The 18463-nt window shown below is 43.2% G+C and overlaps 1 long non-coding RNA gene across 1 annotated transcript; it reads right to left on the bottom strand.

The window, feature by feature from the left end:
* Positions 1-615: 615 nt before the first annotated feature.
* Positions 616-18059, bottom strand: LOC135896757 (uncharacterized). Its single transcript, XR_010562802.2, has 3 exons — positions 17931-18059; positions 12435-12562; positions 616-5567 (listed from the first exon to the last, which is right to left on the bottom strand). It is a non-coding gene; the product is annotated as an uncharacterized lncRNA (long non-coding RNA).
* Positions 18060-18463: the final 404 nt, after the last annotated feature.

Raw genomic sequence — 18463 nt, 5'->3', positions numbered from 1 at the left:
AAATACGCATTAACCACTATAAACGCAATGCAGTCAGGCAGCAAAAAATCTAATCCAAGAATGTCGCAGTCTCACGCACATGTTCATAGGTGACTGTTACGTTATGATACATTTTTCATGAGACTAATGCCAGCAGCCCACCGCCTCTACCTGGGCAATCTAATCGACATGTTCGAAAGTTACTAATAGTAAGTCTTTGATGTGGCGCAAGCCATAATCCTTGAAATAAAATAACATCTGTAATTAGTTTGTGTAAGAGGTAAAGAAAGGCAGCATAAACAGAAAAGTTAGAGTGCCAATTCCATTGAACATTTACTGATGCTTAGCCAGTCTTAAATGCAGAACTCAAGGCATCCTGCTCGTCGTGATCACTCTGTTTTTATTAGATTTATGAGAATTAGTGGGAGAAATTCCTGAAGGTCCCAAGCCTCACGTGTCCAAACGAGTGGCTAGGTCGCACAGTTACTGAGAGAGAAGAACACACGGACGTATCAGAAACAACCTCTGCCTGACTGTCAAAGTTTCATTCATTTCATTGTTGAGCAGGAGTACTAGTTGAAGAGGGGGCTACAGTAGCAGAGTGCAATTGGAGAGGCAGTTTAATTTGGCAGCATCTCAGTTATACTTTTATTTTTTTATTTGTAAAATACCTTACAAGGCCCCTTCTTGGGGATTGAGTAAGGGGGGCATACAATCAAGTACATACAATTAACAACAATAACAAATGAAAACAGCAGCCAAGTGCACAGCCTAAAAGTCATGAAACATATTAGCTACATAAAGCTGCATATGATTACAATAAAAAGAAACAATATAAGTTAGTAACAACGTATAACACTGCAAGAAAAAGGCAAAGAAATAATACAGAGCAGTGAGTGTGTTATTAATGGTTAACATGGGTTAAGCGAGTTCAGTGAGCACTTGAATTTATCACGGTCAGTTTCCAAAACTATGTTGTCGGGGAGGTTGTTCCAGAGCCGAATGGCACGTGGAATTGCAGATGAGTTAAATGCTTCTGTTTTACCATAGATGCGCGTGAAGCTATGATGATTGTATAATCTGTGCGACGTGTGTGATGACGTTTCTAGGTGTAAGGAATGTTTGTTAGTGTGGTGGGCGTATTTATGAAATAATGACAAAAGGGCTATGTCGCGACGATTACTTAGTAGCTGAAGTGAAAGGTGAATCTTTATTTGAGTTACGCTAGAACGGTAGTCATAATTTCGGGAAATGAAACGTGTGGCTCTATTTTGGATTGATTCCAGCATGGTAATTAGGTAATTTTGATGGGGAGACCAGATTGGAGCGGCGAACAAGTCGAGGGCGAACAAATGTTTGATATGCCAGTTTGCGGATAAGTGGAGGTGAGTTCCGATGGTTACGTCGCAGGTAACCCAGTGATCGAGAAGCACTGGCACAGATGGTAGTAATGTGAGAAGTCCAGGAGAGGTTTGTTGAAAGATTAACTCCTAGATATTTAAATGATGAGGTCCGAGATAATGGGACATTTTTAATACAGTAAGAATAGTCCAAGTTATTGCGTTTGCGGGTGAAGAACATCACTTTACATTTTGATGAGTTTAGAGTCATTAGCCAGGTGTCACACCAATTAGTGATTTCGTTAAGATCATTTTGGAGGATCAGGTGGTCATCGGAGGCGTTAATAGAACGATAGATAATGCAGTCGTCAGCGAAAATGCGCTTGCATGATGATAAGTTATTGGGTATGTCGTTAATGTATATCAGAAAGAGTAAGGGACCAAGAACGCTTCCTTGTGGTACACCGGATGAAACATCTGAAAGGGGCGAGGAGAAGCTGTTAGCGAAAGTAAACTGCTGCCTGTTAGAAAGAAAATTTCGAAGCCAGGCTAGTGTTAGTGAATTAAGTTTTAATGATGATAACTTCAAAAACAGGCGACAATGAGCTACGCGGTCAAAAGCTTTAGAAAAATCTAGAAAGATGCTGTCAGTTTGAAGGTTTAAGTCCATGTTAAAATGTAAATCTGTCGTAAATTCAAGCAGTTGCGTTTCGCACGACAAACCTCTCCTGAAACCATGTTGATTATGAAAAAAGAAGTTGTTCGATTCTAGATGTTGGTAAATATGAGATGCAATAATATGTTCCATCATTTTGCAGCATATGCACGTTAGTGATATCAGTCGGTAGTTCTCAGTTAAGTTTTTGTCAGCGTCTTTGAAAATGGGTATGACTTTGGCTGTTTTCCAATCTTGGGGTATCTGACCTGTCATTAATGATTGATGAAAAATGTGAAATAAAAACTTGCTAGATATTGATACTGTATTTTTTAGTAATTTAGAATTAATATTGTCAATACCTGCTGAAGATGAAACCTTCCAGTTATTAATAAGTTGAACAATACCATCAATAGTAATGTTAATAGGTTCCATGTACCGGTAATCTAGTTCGGCAACAATGGGCAAATTAGTAATACTTTCTTTTGTGAATACGGATGAGAAAAATTTATTAAAAAATGGCTGTGGCTTAGGTAAGGTTAAGCCCAGGATGCGAAGCATACTAGCCTTTATTTTAGTTGTTGAACCACTGTTTAGCCTGGTGAACTGCTGTTGCTTGGCTATATTTGGTTCGGCTAGACGAAGAAACAACTCATGCATTACTGCTTCGCCTTCAAGAGTGGAACGCGACAGCGTTCCCGTCGACCCGCCAAGGGGTGTAAGACAATGGGCTACAGGGCAGCGACTACGCGCCCCGCATTGGACGCGGTGATCGTCGAGCAAAGCAGCGTTCGGCGCGGCAACGAAATGTGCGCCTGAGCAAGAGACGCACGCCTTAGAAACAGCTCGTTTCTAAGGCAACACCGCATTCACTAGAGGCGCTTTTGTACCGCTTTGAAGCATCGTACTCGTGGCTCAGTGGTAGCGTCTCCGTCCCACACTCCGGAGACCCTGGTTCGATTCCCACCCAGCCCGTCCTGCAAGAGTTGAGCCAAAGCCACTTCTCCTCTGTCGTGACGTCACGGTGTCACGTGGTTTCAAGGCGACACCGCCGCGCCTGAGGAGCTGGGTTGAGCTCTCGTAATATGCTTCGCATAAAACTTGAGCGCACTCACTGTTAGGAATAGGAATGTTGTTTTCTTTATTGTGTAACGAGATGTCATTAGTATTGCGTTCAGGAGATAAAATTTGCCAGAACTTTCTGGGATTAGATTTGAGTAGTGAAGGAAGGTCTTGGGAAAAATATTTATTTTTGGCTACATTGAGAGCGGAGCAGTAAGAACTTAAACATTTAAGGTACCTTTCCCAAGCTGACGGGGTGCCGGTTCGTTTTGCAGTTCTGTATGAACATTTCTTTTTGTTTCTGAGTAGATGAAGGGACTTAGTGAACCACGGTTTGTTTTTGTCTTCAGTTATTCTGATTAAAGGAATGTTCTGCTCAACCAATGCGCATAACTTATCTCGGAACATGACCCAGTTATCATGAACAGACCTGGTGTGGAACGAAGGTAGGAAATGATGTTCAAGAAATGATTCTAGCTCAGTGATGATTACTTCATAATTTCCTTTGTTGTGGTCACGAATTGTCTTAAGATACCTGTAAATGGTAATGGGATACTGATGGATACATTCAGTAATCTGTTGTCACTGAAACCATCCGAGCATGTTACTTCTTCTATAGTTTCTGGGGCGTTAGTATAAGATCTAAAAGGTTAGAGCCACGGGTAGGTTCTTTAATGATCTGGAACAGATTATAATCTAATGTTAGGCTAATGAATTCTGATGAAAAACTGCAGGATGACGACAAGTTTGGCCAATCAATGAGAGGAAAATTAGTCTCCTATAAGGTATGTGAACTCAGTTGGACAGAACTGGGTGGCTTTAGCAATGCTGCTGCGCAGTTCATCAATGAAGCAATGACTGTAATTTGGAGGGCGGTAACAAACGCCTATCAAAACTTTGGCAGAGCGGCAGCGGCATGCGGCCCAGACAATCTCCAGACCTGAAGATGTGTCAATAATATAAGATGCGATAGTTTTTTTAATAGCGAGGAGGACACCACCACCTCTTCTATCTGAGCGATCGCAGCGATAAATATTATAGCTTAGTTTTACGGGAAGAATTTCAGGATCGGCTAACTCGGGGGAAAGCCAGGTTTCGGCAAGAGCAAGAATAGTGCAGTTGCAGTCTTCAAGATAAGATGAGACGAGTTCGCGTTTCGACATCAGGCTGCTAATATTAGTGAATGATATTGTTAACGATGTAGCAATGCGATGAGTTAGCGGCGCTTCACATGTGTCTTGGTCTAGCTATCTGCTGATTTCCACAACTGAATGCTTTGTGGCATCATATGCATAAGATTTGTTATCAATGCGCAATCGGTCAACTGCAAGTTTGAATGGTTTATTTAGTGTTTTCGCGTGATCGATCAATTGTTTTCTGGCTTGTCGTGTAGAAAATGAAAAGTCCTCTCGAACGTAGAAACCAGAACCTTTTAGTTTGTGCGCAGAAGACAAGATGCGTCCTTTATCTTTAAAATATGTTAGCTTAGCAATAATAGGTCTGCGCTTTTCATCAGCGAACTTACCCATTCTATGCACTCTGTCAAACTGGGCGCCCGTTACAGTGATACCAAGTTTCTCTGAGCAGAAAGAAATTATCTTGTGCTCCGATGCAGCCCAGTCTTCTCGAGCATTACCTTCTATGCCAAAGAACAGCAAGTTTGAGCGTCTCATTCTATTTTCGTTTTCATCACACCTCGAAGAAATTTTTTCGATCTGCTCAGAAAATTTACGCAATGAATGAGAGCCAGGGTCCGGGCCACCTGGGCATTCGAGTGAAGTCCTCAACTCCACTGCAGAAAGCTTCATACTCAGCAGCTTGACCTCGCTATCTGCGGCAGACTGCCTGTCGTGGGCTGCCTTTAGATCGGCCCGCAAAGTCGCATTTGCTTCTTGAAGTCGACGCACCGTTTCTGAAGCAGCTGCACGGTCATTTTTGACGTAGTTTAGTTCAGCAACTAAAGCAGCCTGCCCTTCCTCAAGTTTAAGTATTTTTTCCGTAGTAGCGACATCAGCTGCCTCTAGTCTGCGTATTGTTTCCAATATAATAGCAAAGGAATCCGCCTCCGTCTTGGACATTGGGCCCGGGTTTAGCTCAACATCCCCAGAAAGTACAAGCAAAAGTACAGGTAGAGCGGAAAACACATCACCCGAAAACGCTAGCATTCGTTTAAGTACATCAACGAGATCCGTCGGGCACGACACCTCAAATAAGCAGTAGTTGCTGGTCTTGAAAGACGCAGCGCCCTTCAAATAACTAACCTGCAAAAACAGTGGGCGTGAGCTGGCCATCCTAGCAGCGGTGTCGTGCCCGACTGGAATCGTCGACGGTCGGTGTTTATATCCGGCCCCGCCGTTGGCGGGCTCAGTGGTAGGTGAAGTGACTGACGGTCCGTGTTGCCAGGTGCATGTGCTCATCGTGTCCAGAGTTGGCATCGGGTTTGGGAATGTCAGCCAAACGGGTGGCCGATCCTCGGCGTTCAGCAGGCAGCAATCCCACACCTCGGAGCAGATGAACCATGTAAGCGTAACCTGCAAAAACAGTGGGCGTGAGCTGGCCATCCTAGCAGCGGTGTCGTGCCCGACTGGAATCGTCGACGGTCGGTGTTTATATCCGGCCCCGCCGTTGGCGGGCTCAGTGGTAGGTGAAGTGACTGACGGTCCGTGTTGCCAGGCGCATGTGCTCATCGTGTCCAGAGTTGGCATCGGGTTTGGGAATATCAGCCATCGGAAACTTCGGACCTTCGGAAAGGGTGCTGAAAAGTTGCTCGATAACTGTTGATTGCCCTATCATTAGCTGCGGCTACTTTGGCCGGAACTGGCATTTCTACAGATGTGGACTGACGGGATTTAGACACTGTTCGTATTTCCACACAAGGTTAACCCTTGCTGCTGATAAGATTGGAAGTAAAAATGAAGTGAATACAGGAAATACGTTAAGTGAGGAAGAAAGACAAAGGTTGCAAAAAGTTTCGAAAAAGGCAGAACTTTATTTTCAGTGCCATATGTTGTTATGACATGACGGTGGGCTCAATGACGTGTTGCTTCCTCCCGAGCCCTTCAAAGCGTGTTTTATTGCAAATACCAGAATTAGCACACATATTTTCAACTTTGCCTATGCACAAGCCACAGCATTTGTTTAATTTAGATGAAATATAAACAAGGTGTCCCAACTAGATCACCAACGACAACAAAAAAACTAGTAACAAACCTGTTTCTTCAAACATGGTTCTACAAACCTGGTTTATTCCTGATGAAAATCAGGAATAAACGAGAGTTCAGTAATTATTTGCAACGCGTCAATTTAAACAGGATACTCTAAACACTCGAAAGACATAAACGTCAAATCCCCACGTTGTCGGCAAACTTGAAGGTTTATCTGATGCACCTGTTTTACGACTTTGGGAAAATATGTACATATTGTCAGCATGACACTCTCAAACACTTGAATCAATAGGCTATCCAGAAAGGCCTTAATTAGGGTAAAAATTAGTTCGCACGTTAATCACTCGTCGAATGACGTGCTCCGTTCGTCAATGATTTATGAACATCGTGCCTTGCATAATTCAATGAATGAATATTTGATGTTTAATGGTGTAAGGGTGAGGTATGCCCAAAGAGCGCCATGCTAATGTTAATGAGTTCGCAGTGGACTGATGGTTTCTGTGATCTTAATGTGCCGTGGCTGGTAAAGGCTTAAAAGAGGATGTAAATTCCATAAAATCTACGTGTCATAAAATTATGGGAATGACTATTGACGTGTACTACGAACATTAGAATGCATTGAGAAAGAATGATGCAATATACGAAATACGTGAGATGCTAAAATTTTCTAGAGCACTACTGCCTCACTAGAGCCCTTGAAACCCAAGGGCCCAGAGGCATGTGCTATACAGAGAATCTATCCTAGCGATATTCTCTGGGAAGAGGACGCGCTACGAAATGGATGGGCTTGTAACATGTAGCACATCAAGAAAGCGAGGACTGCTTTGGTCTTGAAAAGCGGTTCTTCACCGAGAAACATAGCCGGATGCAGAGGAATGCAATGGCGGTATAGAAAAGAAACATGTTTCCTCCTCTCTCTTTCGGCTTCTCGGCACTCCAGCAAGACCTGGAGGACGGTCAGCCTGTCGCCACATCTACCCAAGGTTGGAGGCTCGTTACCAGTCAAGAGAAAGTTACGAGTGCCAAATGTGTGTCCTATTATTCTTAGTGTGGTGAATAGGACATCTGTGTTTTCGTTGTCAGATACCAGAAACCTAGCTTCAGCTCAATTAAGTGAAGCTTGTTACTCGTTTCTGCATCCCACAAGCATTGCCAGTGGCTTCACAGTTTCTTTCTTAGGAAAGGCTTCATGTCTGTGGCAGGGACTGCAGCAGAACGAGTACCCTGCGATACCATTGATATGGCCATCTCGTCGGCAAGCACATTTCCATCCATTCCTCTATGGCCAGGAACCCAGCATATTACTACATGTCTATGTGATGAGTAGATGTTACATAAGTGTGTGTAGAGTTCATTGAAGACAGGATTTGTATGCTTTTGTAAGGAAATGAGTGCTTTTACAAGGCTTAACGAGTCAGTGAATATGCTTGCTCTGTGAAGTTTTAGTTTCTTTATGTAAACTAGAAGTGAGGCGTGCAGACAGGACACAAGAGTAGAGAAGTGGACAACACGAACGCCGACTATCAACTGAAGGGAGCACTGAGGCAAAAAATGAAAGAAGACACAAAACTCATCTGCGCATGCTCAGGAATGGTAACACCACGTGTCAATCGGGTACACGTGCTGGTCTACGTGAGGTGGCCAATGTAGCGGTGGCCACTGTAGCTGAGCGCCTAAAGAAGTCGGTTTCGAGGGGGACGTACGTAATCACAGAAAGCAGTAATCGCAAAAAAAAAAAAAGAGTAGTGGCTATTCCGTACATTCATTCAGTGTCGCACAGGCTTAAGAAAGTTGCTAGTAGATATGATGTTAATGTTGCTTTCACTGCTCCCAATAAGCTAGGTAAGATATGCGCTGCCGTACAGAATAAAAAGGAGCGGGTTAAAGGCAAAAAACGAACAGATATTTGTCCAGTGAAGCACAATAAGAACAACAGTTTTACAGAATGTCGTATGGGTGTGGTATATCAAATTCCCCTTAGCTGTGGCCAGTTCTACGTAGGGCAAACGGGACGGTGTATCAATCAGAGGCTAATGGAGCATAAAAGGTCGTTAACCGGTGGATCGCCTTCTAATCTTTCGCTACATTGCCGAGATTGTAACTGCAGGCCAAAGTTAGATGAATGCGCGATACTGTACAGGCATAAGAATGAAGATACGCGTCTTATGGTAGAGGCATGGCATATCTATAATGGTGGAAGTGCGTGCGTGAGTCAGCCTTCGATTACTTTACATAAGGAAGAAATTAAGTGCCTTAACAGTTATCTCTCACGTAGACCAGCACGTGTACCCGATTGACACGTGGTGTTACCATTTCTGAGCATGCGCAGATGAGTTGTGTCTTCTTTCATTTTTCGCCTCAGTGCTCCCTTCAGTTGATAGTCGGCGTTCGTGTTGTCCACTTCTCTACTCTTGTGTCCTGTCTGCACGCCTCACTTCTAGTTTGCATAATGAATCCTTACCAACTAGCTCAGCTTTCTGTCGTTCTAAGCTTCTTTATGTGTTTTACTGCAGACGGTACCGCGTAGGATTCTGCAGTGAAGATACTTGTTTGGGGGTTTAACACGTCAGATTCAGAAAAAGAGGTACCAAGAGCAGCGTAACATACGCCAACATGTGATTTTGACACGTCTGTGTAGAATTCGCTGCAGGAGTACTTCACTTGAAGTTCACGGAAGTGCATAGCGATTTCGAGGTCAGGAGCATGCTCTGTGACATCTACAAAGGATATGCGACAGTCTCACCTGCCACTCCCACGGTGGTAATAGCTCAGCTGGAGGCATTAGGCGATGTTCGAGAACTGGGAAATCCGTTTCCCTGCTAAGTTCTCTTGCATGCAGTGAGAAAGGAAGTCTCATGAAGGATCTATTCCAAAAAAGTGTTTCACACGTCAAGTTGTTTACTGTCGTGAAACACGGATGTTCCTTATTAGAGCGAACCTTGAGAAAATATGATAAGCTGATGTATGTTCTTTGAAATTGGAGTGGCCACTCATCTGACTCGACGTATAGACTTTCGACAGGGCTTGTTCTAAATGCGCCAGTGGCCAGGCGGATATCAAGATGGTGAACGAGGTCTAACATCTTTAGCACGCTCAGGGCGGCAGAGTGACATACTACCGCACCATAATGTAATCTTGATCGAACTAGGCTTCTGCAAAGATTCAGTAAATACTTCCTGTCGCTACCCCATGTCGTATGGGATAGGATTTTAAGTAAATTCATAGTTTTTAGACATATTGCTTTAAGACTTGTTATGTGCGAGATGAAAGTAAGCCTCGAGTCAAGTATTACAACTAGGAATTTGTGTTCGTTGTTCACAGGTATTTGTTGTCCGCCCAGTTCTACGCAATCTGGGACCAGACCTCTCTTACTTGTGAAGAGAACGCAAGAACTTTTGTGGGGGTTGATTGTAATCCATTTTGGTCAGCCCACTTGGACATGGATTGAGGCAATAATGAAAATTTGAATAAGTCACATCTAGCAGCAAATGGTTGTATGCACATGTCGTGGTTGATTCTTTTGGAGCAGTGGTGTGGTGGCGGCTTTAGGTACGCATCTTTAGTTATACTGATGCAATCTTAACAGGAAAAGAAATTTCATACATGCAGTTAGTTGTCGGCATTCTAACGTCAAGATACTAGCCCTTTTACGCAGAAGTTTCACGCTATCGTAGCGGGAGTAACGGGAATAAATAAAACGGAGTGCTAGGCTTTGAAATAATTCTTTGAAGTTTCTTTTTCAGATAAGACTGATGGGGGTTCCAAACTATGGTGCTGTTCTCAAGAATGGGCCTTACTAGTCTTATAGGCGTTTAGTTTTACATGGGGGGTGCAGCTGATAATTTCCGTCGGATGAATCCAAGTTGTCGGTATGCTTTTGTACATATGTCATCTATGTGGGATTCCCAACTCAATTTTTCAGTAAGTGTTACCACGAAGTATTTTGCTTCATTATTATGTGTCACAGCAGAACCTGATAAACGGTAAGTAAAAAAATGGCCGTTTTTTTCCATTGTTATGGTGACAGATGACACTTCCCTTACATTTATTTTCATATGCCAAGTTTTAAACGAACAATCAATGTTAGTCAGTGTCAAGTGCAAATTATTTTGGTCGTCTTGTGAACGAATCACAGTGCACACAAGGTCATCTGCTAATAATTTCAGTACACTTGGAGTGACACAGGAAAAACTCATTTATATAGATTTTTAAAAAGTATACGTCCTAATATTGATCCCTGGGAACACCAGAGCAAACGTCTACATTATTGGATTTGGCATTCTTTATTTCGACATATTGAGTACGGCCTGAGGTAAGCTGCAATCCAGAAAAATGTTTGAATTAATACCAATAATTTGAAGCTGCTCGATTAATTTACGATGTGGGATAGAATCGAAGGCCTTCGCAAAGTCAACAAGCACTAGCAGCCATGAAGTCATGTGTAATTTCATGTAATTGCGTAACTGTTGATAGTCACTTCCTAAAGCCGTGCTGCTTTACACATAAAAGCTTGTTGCTTTCCAGATAGATTATGACTGCTTTGTTAATTATATGCTCCGCTAACTTGTAGCAAGAGCTGGTTAGTTATAGGTCTATACATGCTTACTAAGAGCCTATTCCCATTTTTTTAACACCGGGACCACTTTTACACAAAACTAGTTGGCGGGCACGGATGCTGTTTCTATAGGTAAGGAGACATTTTTTGAAGGAGAGACAGTTGTTGCATCTAATGATTTAAAAAAGCATTGGGTAATCCATCCGGCCGAGGCAATTTCTTTTCATCAAGCTGTAGCAGTAAGTTAAGAATGCCGCATTCTGTTATGACAAGATCGGGCATGAGAGAATGGTATTCCGCTTGATTGAATTCTGAGGTAGAAGCATGAGTGAACACAGACTGGAAATAGTGATTAAAGACATTCGCGATACAGTTCTCGTCATCTGTAACGGCTCCATTTCCATTTGTTTGATCGAAGCCCCCGGCTTCGCCATGTAACGCCAGAACTGTCTTGGCTGATGTGTGATAAAATTGGTCGGCATATTTGTGAAGAAATTCCTTCCAGAAGAAATTTCCACTCTGATCATTTACGAAAGTTCGTTTATAGCATCGACGTTGCTTTCCTTTTTTTGCATTCTTTGCAACCTTCCTTTGAAGTGGATAATGCTGTATGTAATCCAAGGTGTCGTGTCACAAGTTCTTCCCATAGGAAATACATGGGCTCTTTGGTGCCGAATTGTCTATCACAAAATTCCCTATATAGTAGAGCACCAAGACCTACGTATCTTCACCCAGAGGAACACTTGCACACACACTTAGTATACTCTCTTAAAATGGTGAAAGCCTGGGATCTGTTTCAAGGTTGCACTGAGGTACGGGAAAAATGACGTGACTCAAACAAGGCCACACGCTCACAATATCATGTACAGCTGAATGAGAGATTATTGCTTAGCAAAGTTAATTATTGATTAGTGACTGGATCAAGGTGGATTTACATTAATTACATTACATTCACAGAAACGAGTTGCCGCCATTGAAGCGTCAGGGGACTGTGAAGAAACAAAAAAACTGAGAAATTACCTTAATCACCTTGAGCAGTATGGACGACACAATATGGAAATACACGGCATAAGGTTGACCGAGAATGAGGACTTGCTCAGCAAGATTAACATCTTTGCTAGTGAACTTGGTCTGCAGCATGTCACTACAAGGGAACTCGATGCTGTTCATAGACTTCCAGCTAAACAAGGAAAGACACAGCCAATACTAGTCAGGTTTCAATCTCGAAATACTAAGGAAGAGTGGCTCAAAAGAGCTGTCTCGAAGGAAAAGAAATCAACCGTGGGTTTGCATGAGAACCTTACAGCTTGCAAGACTTCAATGCCACTTTTTAGGACATAAGCTCGCATATGATATGCAACGTTGTTCTGCGCATTAAGTTATGTTCATACCGTCAGAAAAGTGCAACGCATTCCAGAATCCCCCAGACAAGGGTCAAGTAATACTTCTCATGTCAAACGTTACGTACATAACGAAGAACACTGCATATTCCTTGTGTCTCTGCATTTGAGTTACTAGTGTGAATGGTGAGAATTACTGTTTTGTTTAACACGCTAAATTCCAAGAACTTTTTTCCTTATTTCTTTTCTAGTCACTAAATACACCTACTCGGCCGTGCCAAAAATTCAATCGCTCAGGTTTAATTACATGTACGCACTCTATCAGCACTGCCATCTCACCTTGCAGTACTCCTCCAATCACTTTTCTGCCAACGCATTCCTTGCAGCTGCAAGGGTCACCCTTCTGGCTGTGTCACCCACAGCCTGCTGCGAGAGGCAGCCTCTTGTTGATGTAGGTCTTGAAGGCCCTGCATAATTTGGGAAGCACACTAGCTTCTAAGCTGCACGACTAACGAAATGTAACTATGCTGTTTAAGGATAAGCAGCGCAATTAGGGCAGCAATAACAACAGGCAATACAAGTATTCATCTGCATGAGGTTTCATGTTGTACTTGACTGTACATACATTTCATACCTGAAATGTTTTTTTTTTTTTTTTGATCAGTGAAACAGGAATACTTCACGTTTTCACTTGAGGAGCATAGACCTTGAAATCGTTATAGAAACGTGCGAAATTGGAAATTACAGTTCCTTTCACAGCCGCACCACTAATGCAGCTCATCGTTTCTTAAGTGAAGTGTTTGCATTGCGCATTTAACCTTGTAATATGACTTCCCACAAAATCCCAGTCCCCAGCAGTCCATAATAGCATGTACAATTCAGGCGCATAGGAAGTTTCTTGGTCTATTTTAATCTTTAATTTCCATACCACTGATATAGACGAACAGCCATTCATGAGTGCTCAGCCAAGAACCACATTACATGATGTCACGCAAGTATTGATTTGGCTTGACTATATGTATCTGTTGTGTGACATGGCATTTGCATAAATACATTTGTCACATTCACCTCATAACAATTTCACTTTGAATTTGTGGAAGTTGTCCGAAATTACTTTGCCATATGAAGCTCTGCCAGTTAACAAAGGTGACATTGGCCCCCTAGAATACACTCCTAGCTTCATACATAGGCAAGCTTTGTTAGCAAGCCACTAGATAATCGCACATGCATGACTGAAGTTTGTGCAATATTTGTTCAAACGTGCAATGAATACATAGCATGCAGGCATGCATTCAGTGTGCTGTTGTAGTTGCCTTCATTCAATTTTTGCTACCTTTTTGTGGGCATCTCCCATGCCTTAGGTTTGTCAACCCACCAGTGACACTACAAACCCTCAAAGAGGTTTTCACAGTGACCTTTGTTCCGCTCGCCAGTTAAAATCATTCATGGCTATGTTCTTTATTCATGTATTGCCACATTACTAAATATCCAAACTACGTAAACCCTACAGCATCGAGATGCAGTTATTATGCACAAGATACGTAGCATTACCATTCAATAACAAGAGTATCCATGAAGTATGCATTCAGTTTGACTTCACCACTCCAACTAAAACTGAAAGCTAAACGTTCTGCTCCTCAGGTGAGTGTGGGTGAAACATGAAGTTGCCTAAGCATGCACGTAACATATAACATAGCCACTTATTACCAAGACTGTTTATTTATTTATTTATTTATTTATTTATTTATTTATTTATTTCACGTACTTTCAAGGCCCGAAGGCGTTACAGAAAGGAGTGGAGTCAAAACAAGAAGTAATGCAGTAAAAAATAAAAAAAATACAAACAAGTATTAACAAAAAATTAACAAAAGATATTAACAAAAGGCATTCTGAACGGCGGTTTTGAAGTTAGTAGGGTCGGTGATGAGTGCGATTGAGGTGGGAAGGCGATTCCAGTCCGTGCTTGTCCTGGGGATGAATGAGTCACTGTACCGGTTAGTACGGCACAATGGCACCCCGATTTTAAGGCTGTGGTCAGTGCGGGCAGAAATATATGACGGAGGGGTAAGAAGGGTCTCTTTTAAAAGGGGGTTCAAGTGAAAAACTTTGTGAAAAAGAGAGAGACGGGAAGATTTGCGGCGTGACGAAAGATCAGGTAAGTTAAGAGTTCGTTTCATTGAAGAAATACTTGCATAGCGAGAATAATTAGATAATATAAAGCGTGCACTGCGGTTTTGAATACTTTCAAAAGTAGAAACTAATGACGACTGCGTCGGATCCCAAATGGCTGAAGCATATTCCAATTTGGAGCGAACTAAAGTTTTATAAAGAGTTAGCTTCAGGGAAGAAGGGGCAGAGCTAAAATTACGGCGTAAGTAACCAAGCATGCTATTAGCTGCTTGGTTACTGTTACATTCATTAGCCAGACGTCTCACCCAATTGCATTTTACCGTGTGGCTGCAGGTGATATTTCCCAACTAAACTGCCTTGTCAATACAAATGCTTGGACCTTTGCCAAGCGTCTAGTGATCAACGGGTTTATAGTGGTGCATTAGAGATATCCTGTTGCATAGAGTTGATCCTCAAAAAGGAAAGATTGAGGATTGGGTTATCAAATGACATCCACAATGGTGGAAGCAGGCTTGAGCATTTTGGAGCAGCTCATGGAGCAGTAATAATGCCATTCCGGAGCAGCTTTGGAGCACGAAAGTTATGTTTTGGAGCACAAAAATTGTGTTTTGGAGCATGTTTCTAGAGTAAAGTACTTGTAATAATTGCAACTTCACACTGACATACAAAAAAACGCAAAGAAAATCATTTTATTCAGCATTCAATTTGCTTGTTAGAATTACTTGTTAGATTCCAGCGTGGAATCTATCATTCTAATGCGCTCAAGCACCGCCGGTTGGAATTCACATCAACGAGCAAAACGTTTCCAGTTTCCACTTTGTCCATGTCCTTCGATTTTACTCCTGTGCTGATGAGTTCCTCGGCACTGGTAAGTAATGCCTTCAGGGTGGATAGACGGCACTGCAGGGTGGCCTTTTCCTCTTTCAGCTTTTTTTCTTCGCTGCTTTCTGTCAGTGGCTCGTCACATTTCCGTTTGCGTGATTTTGATTCTTCTTCCATTTCAACGCGTTTGCGATAACCACTGTACGACTTTCCAACACACTTCAGGAGATCTCTAGTGATTGGCACCTTTGTGACGTCACCCCCATAACGCTTCAAGTGTGCTTTCGTTTGACGAAGGCTTGACACTTGTTATTGACAAAGAGGCTCGATGGTGAAGCGCCTGCTTGTTTTCGCTGAATCCTCTCTCGCAGTCTGCGTTGCCATGCGGCAAGGAAAGAACAGCCCTTACGAGCCTTCCCAGTCTTGGGTATTTGGGTTCGCCAGTGGGCATTTTTAGTGCAAACACATTAACCCAGTGTTCAACAACATTTGTTGAAACATCCCAGTCAGAAATTTCGCAGCAAAGGCACAACCACTCATCAGTTAGACATGATACTTCGCTGGGTGGCATGACTTGTGGGAGGGCATTCGCGATGTAGCGCAGTGACGTTGTGTAGTGGTCTCCTACTACACCAGGCTTCAAAAATCTACTGTGGAACAGCACTTTGTTGTCCAAAGGTAACCTTGAGACGAGGTACTTTGTGCAGGATATATAGAAAGCTCTGGTCTTGACATAGAAAGCCTTTTTCTGAGTTGATGTCCAAAGCTCCATTTCTTTCTCAGTATCTAAGCCAAGCTCAGGTTTCACTTTCCAGTTAGCTTGCGATTCAACTTGAACATTCTTCAAATGGAAACCAGTTACATCTACAAACGACTCCTGCCGCAAAAATCTGCCCATCAGCTGTTTGACCACAGCAACTATTTCATCATAAAATAAATGAAGAAGAGGCTCTTTGCTCTGAAACAAGGTTTGAAACTTGTCAAAGAGCTGGGCGGCATTCTGAACAAAAAGGAGTCGTGCTCGGAGCGTGTTGTCAGAAAATGCAGATGCGAGGCGATTGTGCCTTATAGATGAGGATTTTCTTGGTTCTGCAGCCTTGGAAAAGAAAGACTTCAAAGCATCATACAGCTTAAGCACACGCTGTATACTTGGTAATAGTGTCAGCCACCTGCTGCTTACGTGCCGCAGGAACTCCAGCTGTGGCAATCCAAGTTTCTGTTGGAGATCCTTGATGTCCGCATGTCTTGTGATGTCCGCATGTGTTTGTAGAATACTTTGCAGCGGTTTTTTTTTTCTCGAAAGTTTAGACTGCACACGAGACAGCTAAATACTGCCCAGGGGCATATTCTCAACATTCCATTTTTTATGTCGGATCCATTTGGTCCTCTGGCACAGGTTGGGTGACGAAGCCGCAGCTTACAAGCATTTGTGGATAGCAACTGGACCGCTGGCTCCTGTAGAGCGAGTGGTCAAATGCCACAAGATCAAATGGATCCAAAATGACCAGTGGAATGTTAAGAGAACACAGCTCCAGCTCACGTGCGGCCTTACACCACCCGGCATGTAAAAGTACAGTAAAATCTAGCCAATTCAGCCTTCAAGGAAATAGCAACCATGTTAAAATTATCTGAAAGTCCAAATTATCGAACGGCCCTAAAAAAACTGATGAAAACAGTTTGCATCACAGCAGTTTTATAAAATGAACACCTGGAATATTGTTGCAGTAAATTTGAGATGGAAACAAAGTGACCGCGACAATTTTTTGCAGTTTGGTCAAGTTTTTTTGCTTTTTGCACACTGTCGGGAACGTCGTACAACTGCTCCAGAATCATAAGCGCCTCCGCGGCTCTTTTCGCAGTGTGAGGCAGTAGCCGTGGTGCCTATTCACAAATGGCCCCATCACGATTTGAGGATGCTTCACCGCATGAACTCTGACGGCAGGTTCACATGGAAGCGACTGAGCGATTAAGCGGCGCGTCGCAGCGAAAATTTCGAACTTGTTGGAACCTCGTCGCTCATCGCAGCGGCTCAAAACAGGCTTTCCCGCTGCGGCGGCAGGATTCGCTAGCATTTTCGGTGGCATGTGAAACAGGCTTGAGGTGAAGCGTCCTCAAAACCCGGCGGTTTAACATACTCGAAGAGCGGAGAAAGCACGTGGACGCAAGAGAGAGATGCGTAGACGTTAGAACGCCGTGACCTGGCCATCCCAAAGTGAACATACAAAATAAAACTACACGACCCGTGACGCGCAATGTCCGAAACGGAACGACTGGACGATGCGCACGCCCGGTGGCAGCGGAGGGATGGCTTGAATTTAAGAGATGCAAAACTGAAAATATGCAGCTGATTTATACTTCGGCAGTGGTGGACTACCGATAGACGTCGCGCCTGCCATAGCACACGCGCCTGAGGTGTGCGGGCATCACTGTTCCCTACACAGGTTCGGCGAGGTCTATTAGGTCAATCACTGACGTCGCGGGTGGTACCTCGAAGCGGCCCCGCCATAATTAACCAGTGCGAACCTTCTCATGTTCGAACTAGCGAGCGTCCGACACCATAGGCTATGGGACCGCGCTGCTATTTCGAATTATATGAGAAAACGGGGGTCAAATAATCGAGAATTTAGTATGCTCGACAACCTGACCTGATGACAAGCGAGGACCAACAAATACAAGTGGCACTAGCTTGTTTCCTACTGCATACCATATATCACGAAAAATCAAACAATGGCGCCACATTTTCGTCCACTGCAGCTACAAGGCATGACCACCCAGCTTCGCTTTTAGACAATCCTGTCTGCGCTGCCCTCAACGCTGAGAATTTAAGTTACATAACTGCTATAATGTAGCATTTTCTAGATTCGGTAGCTTCAATACACTTACTTTTGCTCATGTCCAGGCTTGCAGGCGACCAGCATCCAACGGCAGCAGCTTACAAACACAACACCAAACAGCTTCGCACGAAGTATCGGATCGGATTGGATCAGATCGGCTAGCCCACAGTGAGAGGAAAAATAACCCATAGGCTTCGCTAAATTTGACGGTAAAACATCGAAGTGGCCGGCGCGGCGGAGTTATGGCGCAAAATTGTGTTTTAGAGCAGAATGGCTTGCACAAGAACATGCATTCGATTTTAATTGCGCATCCAGAGCTACAGTGCAGTAGCAGAAATAGTTCAGTGAATGGGCATGCATTCATATGTGAGAAAGCTCGAAGTAGCACAAAAAACCGCAGCTAAACGGCAGATAGCACAGAGCAGCCAAACAAAGCTACGGAAGCTTTGTTTCGCAATACAGGCTTGCATATGTTGTGTGTTGTGAGGTTGACATTACATAAGAGTGCATTGTTCTCTAGAGAATGTAACAATAAGACATATGTTGCAGTGCCTACCCAACAATTTAGCCACACAAAACAAT

This window comes from Dermacentor albipictus, chromosome 2 (genome assembly GCF_038994185.2).
Source record: "Dermacentor albipictus isolate Rhodes 1998 colony chromosome 2, USDA_Dalb.pri_finalv2, whole genome shotgun sequence".
Lineage (NCBI taxonomy): Eukaryota > Metazoa > Arthropoda > Arachnida > Ixodida > Ixodidae > Dermacentor > Dermacentor albipictus.
This window is presented reverse-complemented; position numbering and strand designations above follow the sequence as displayed.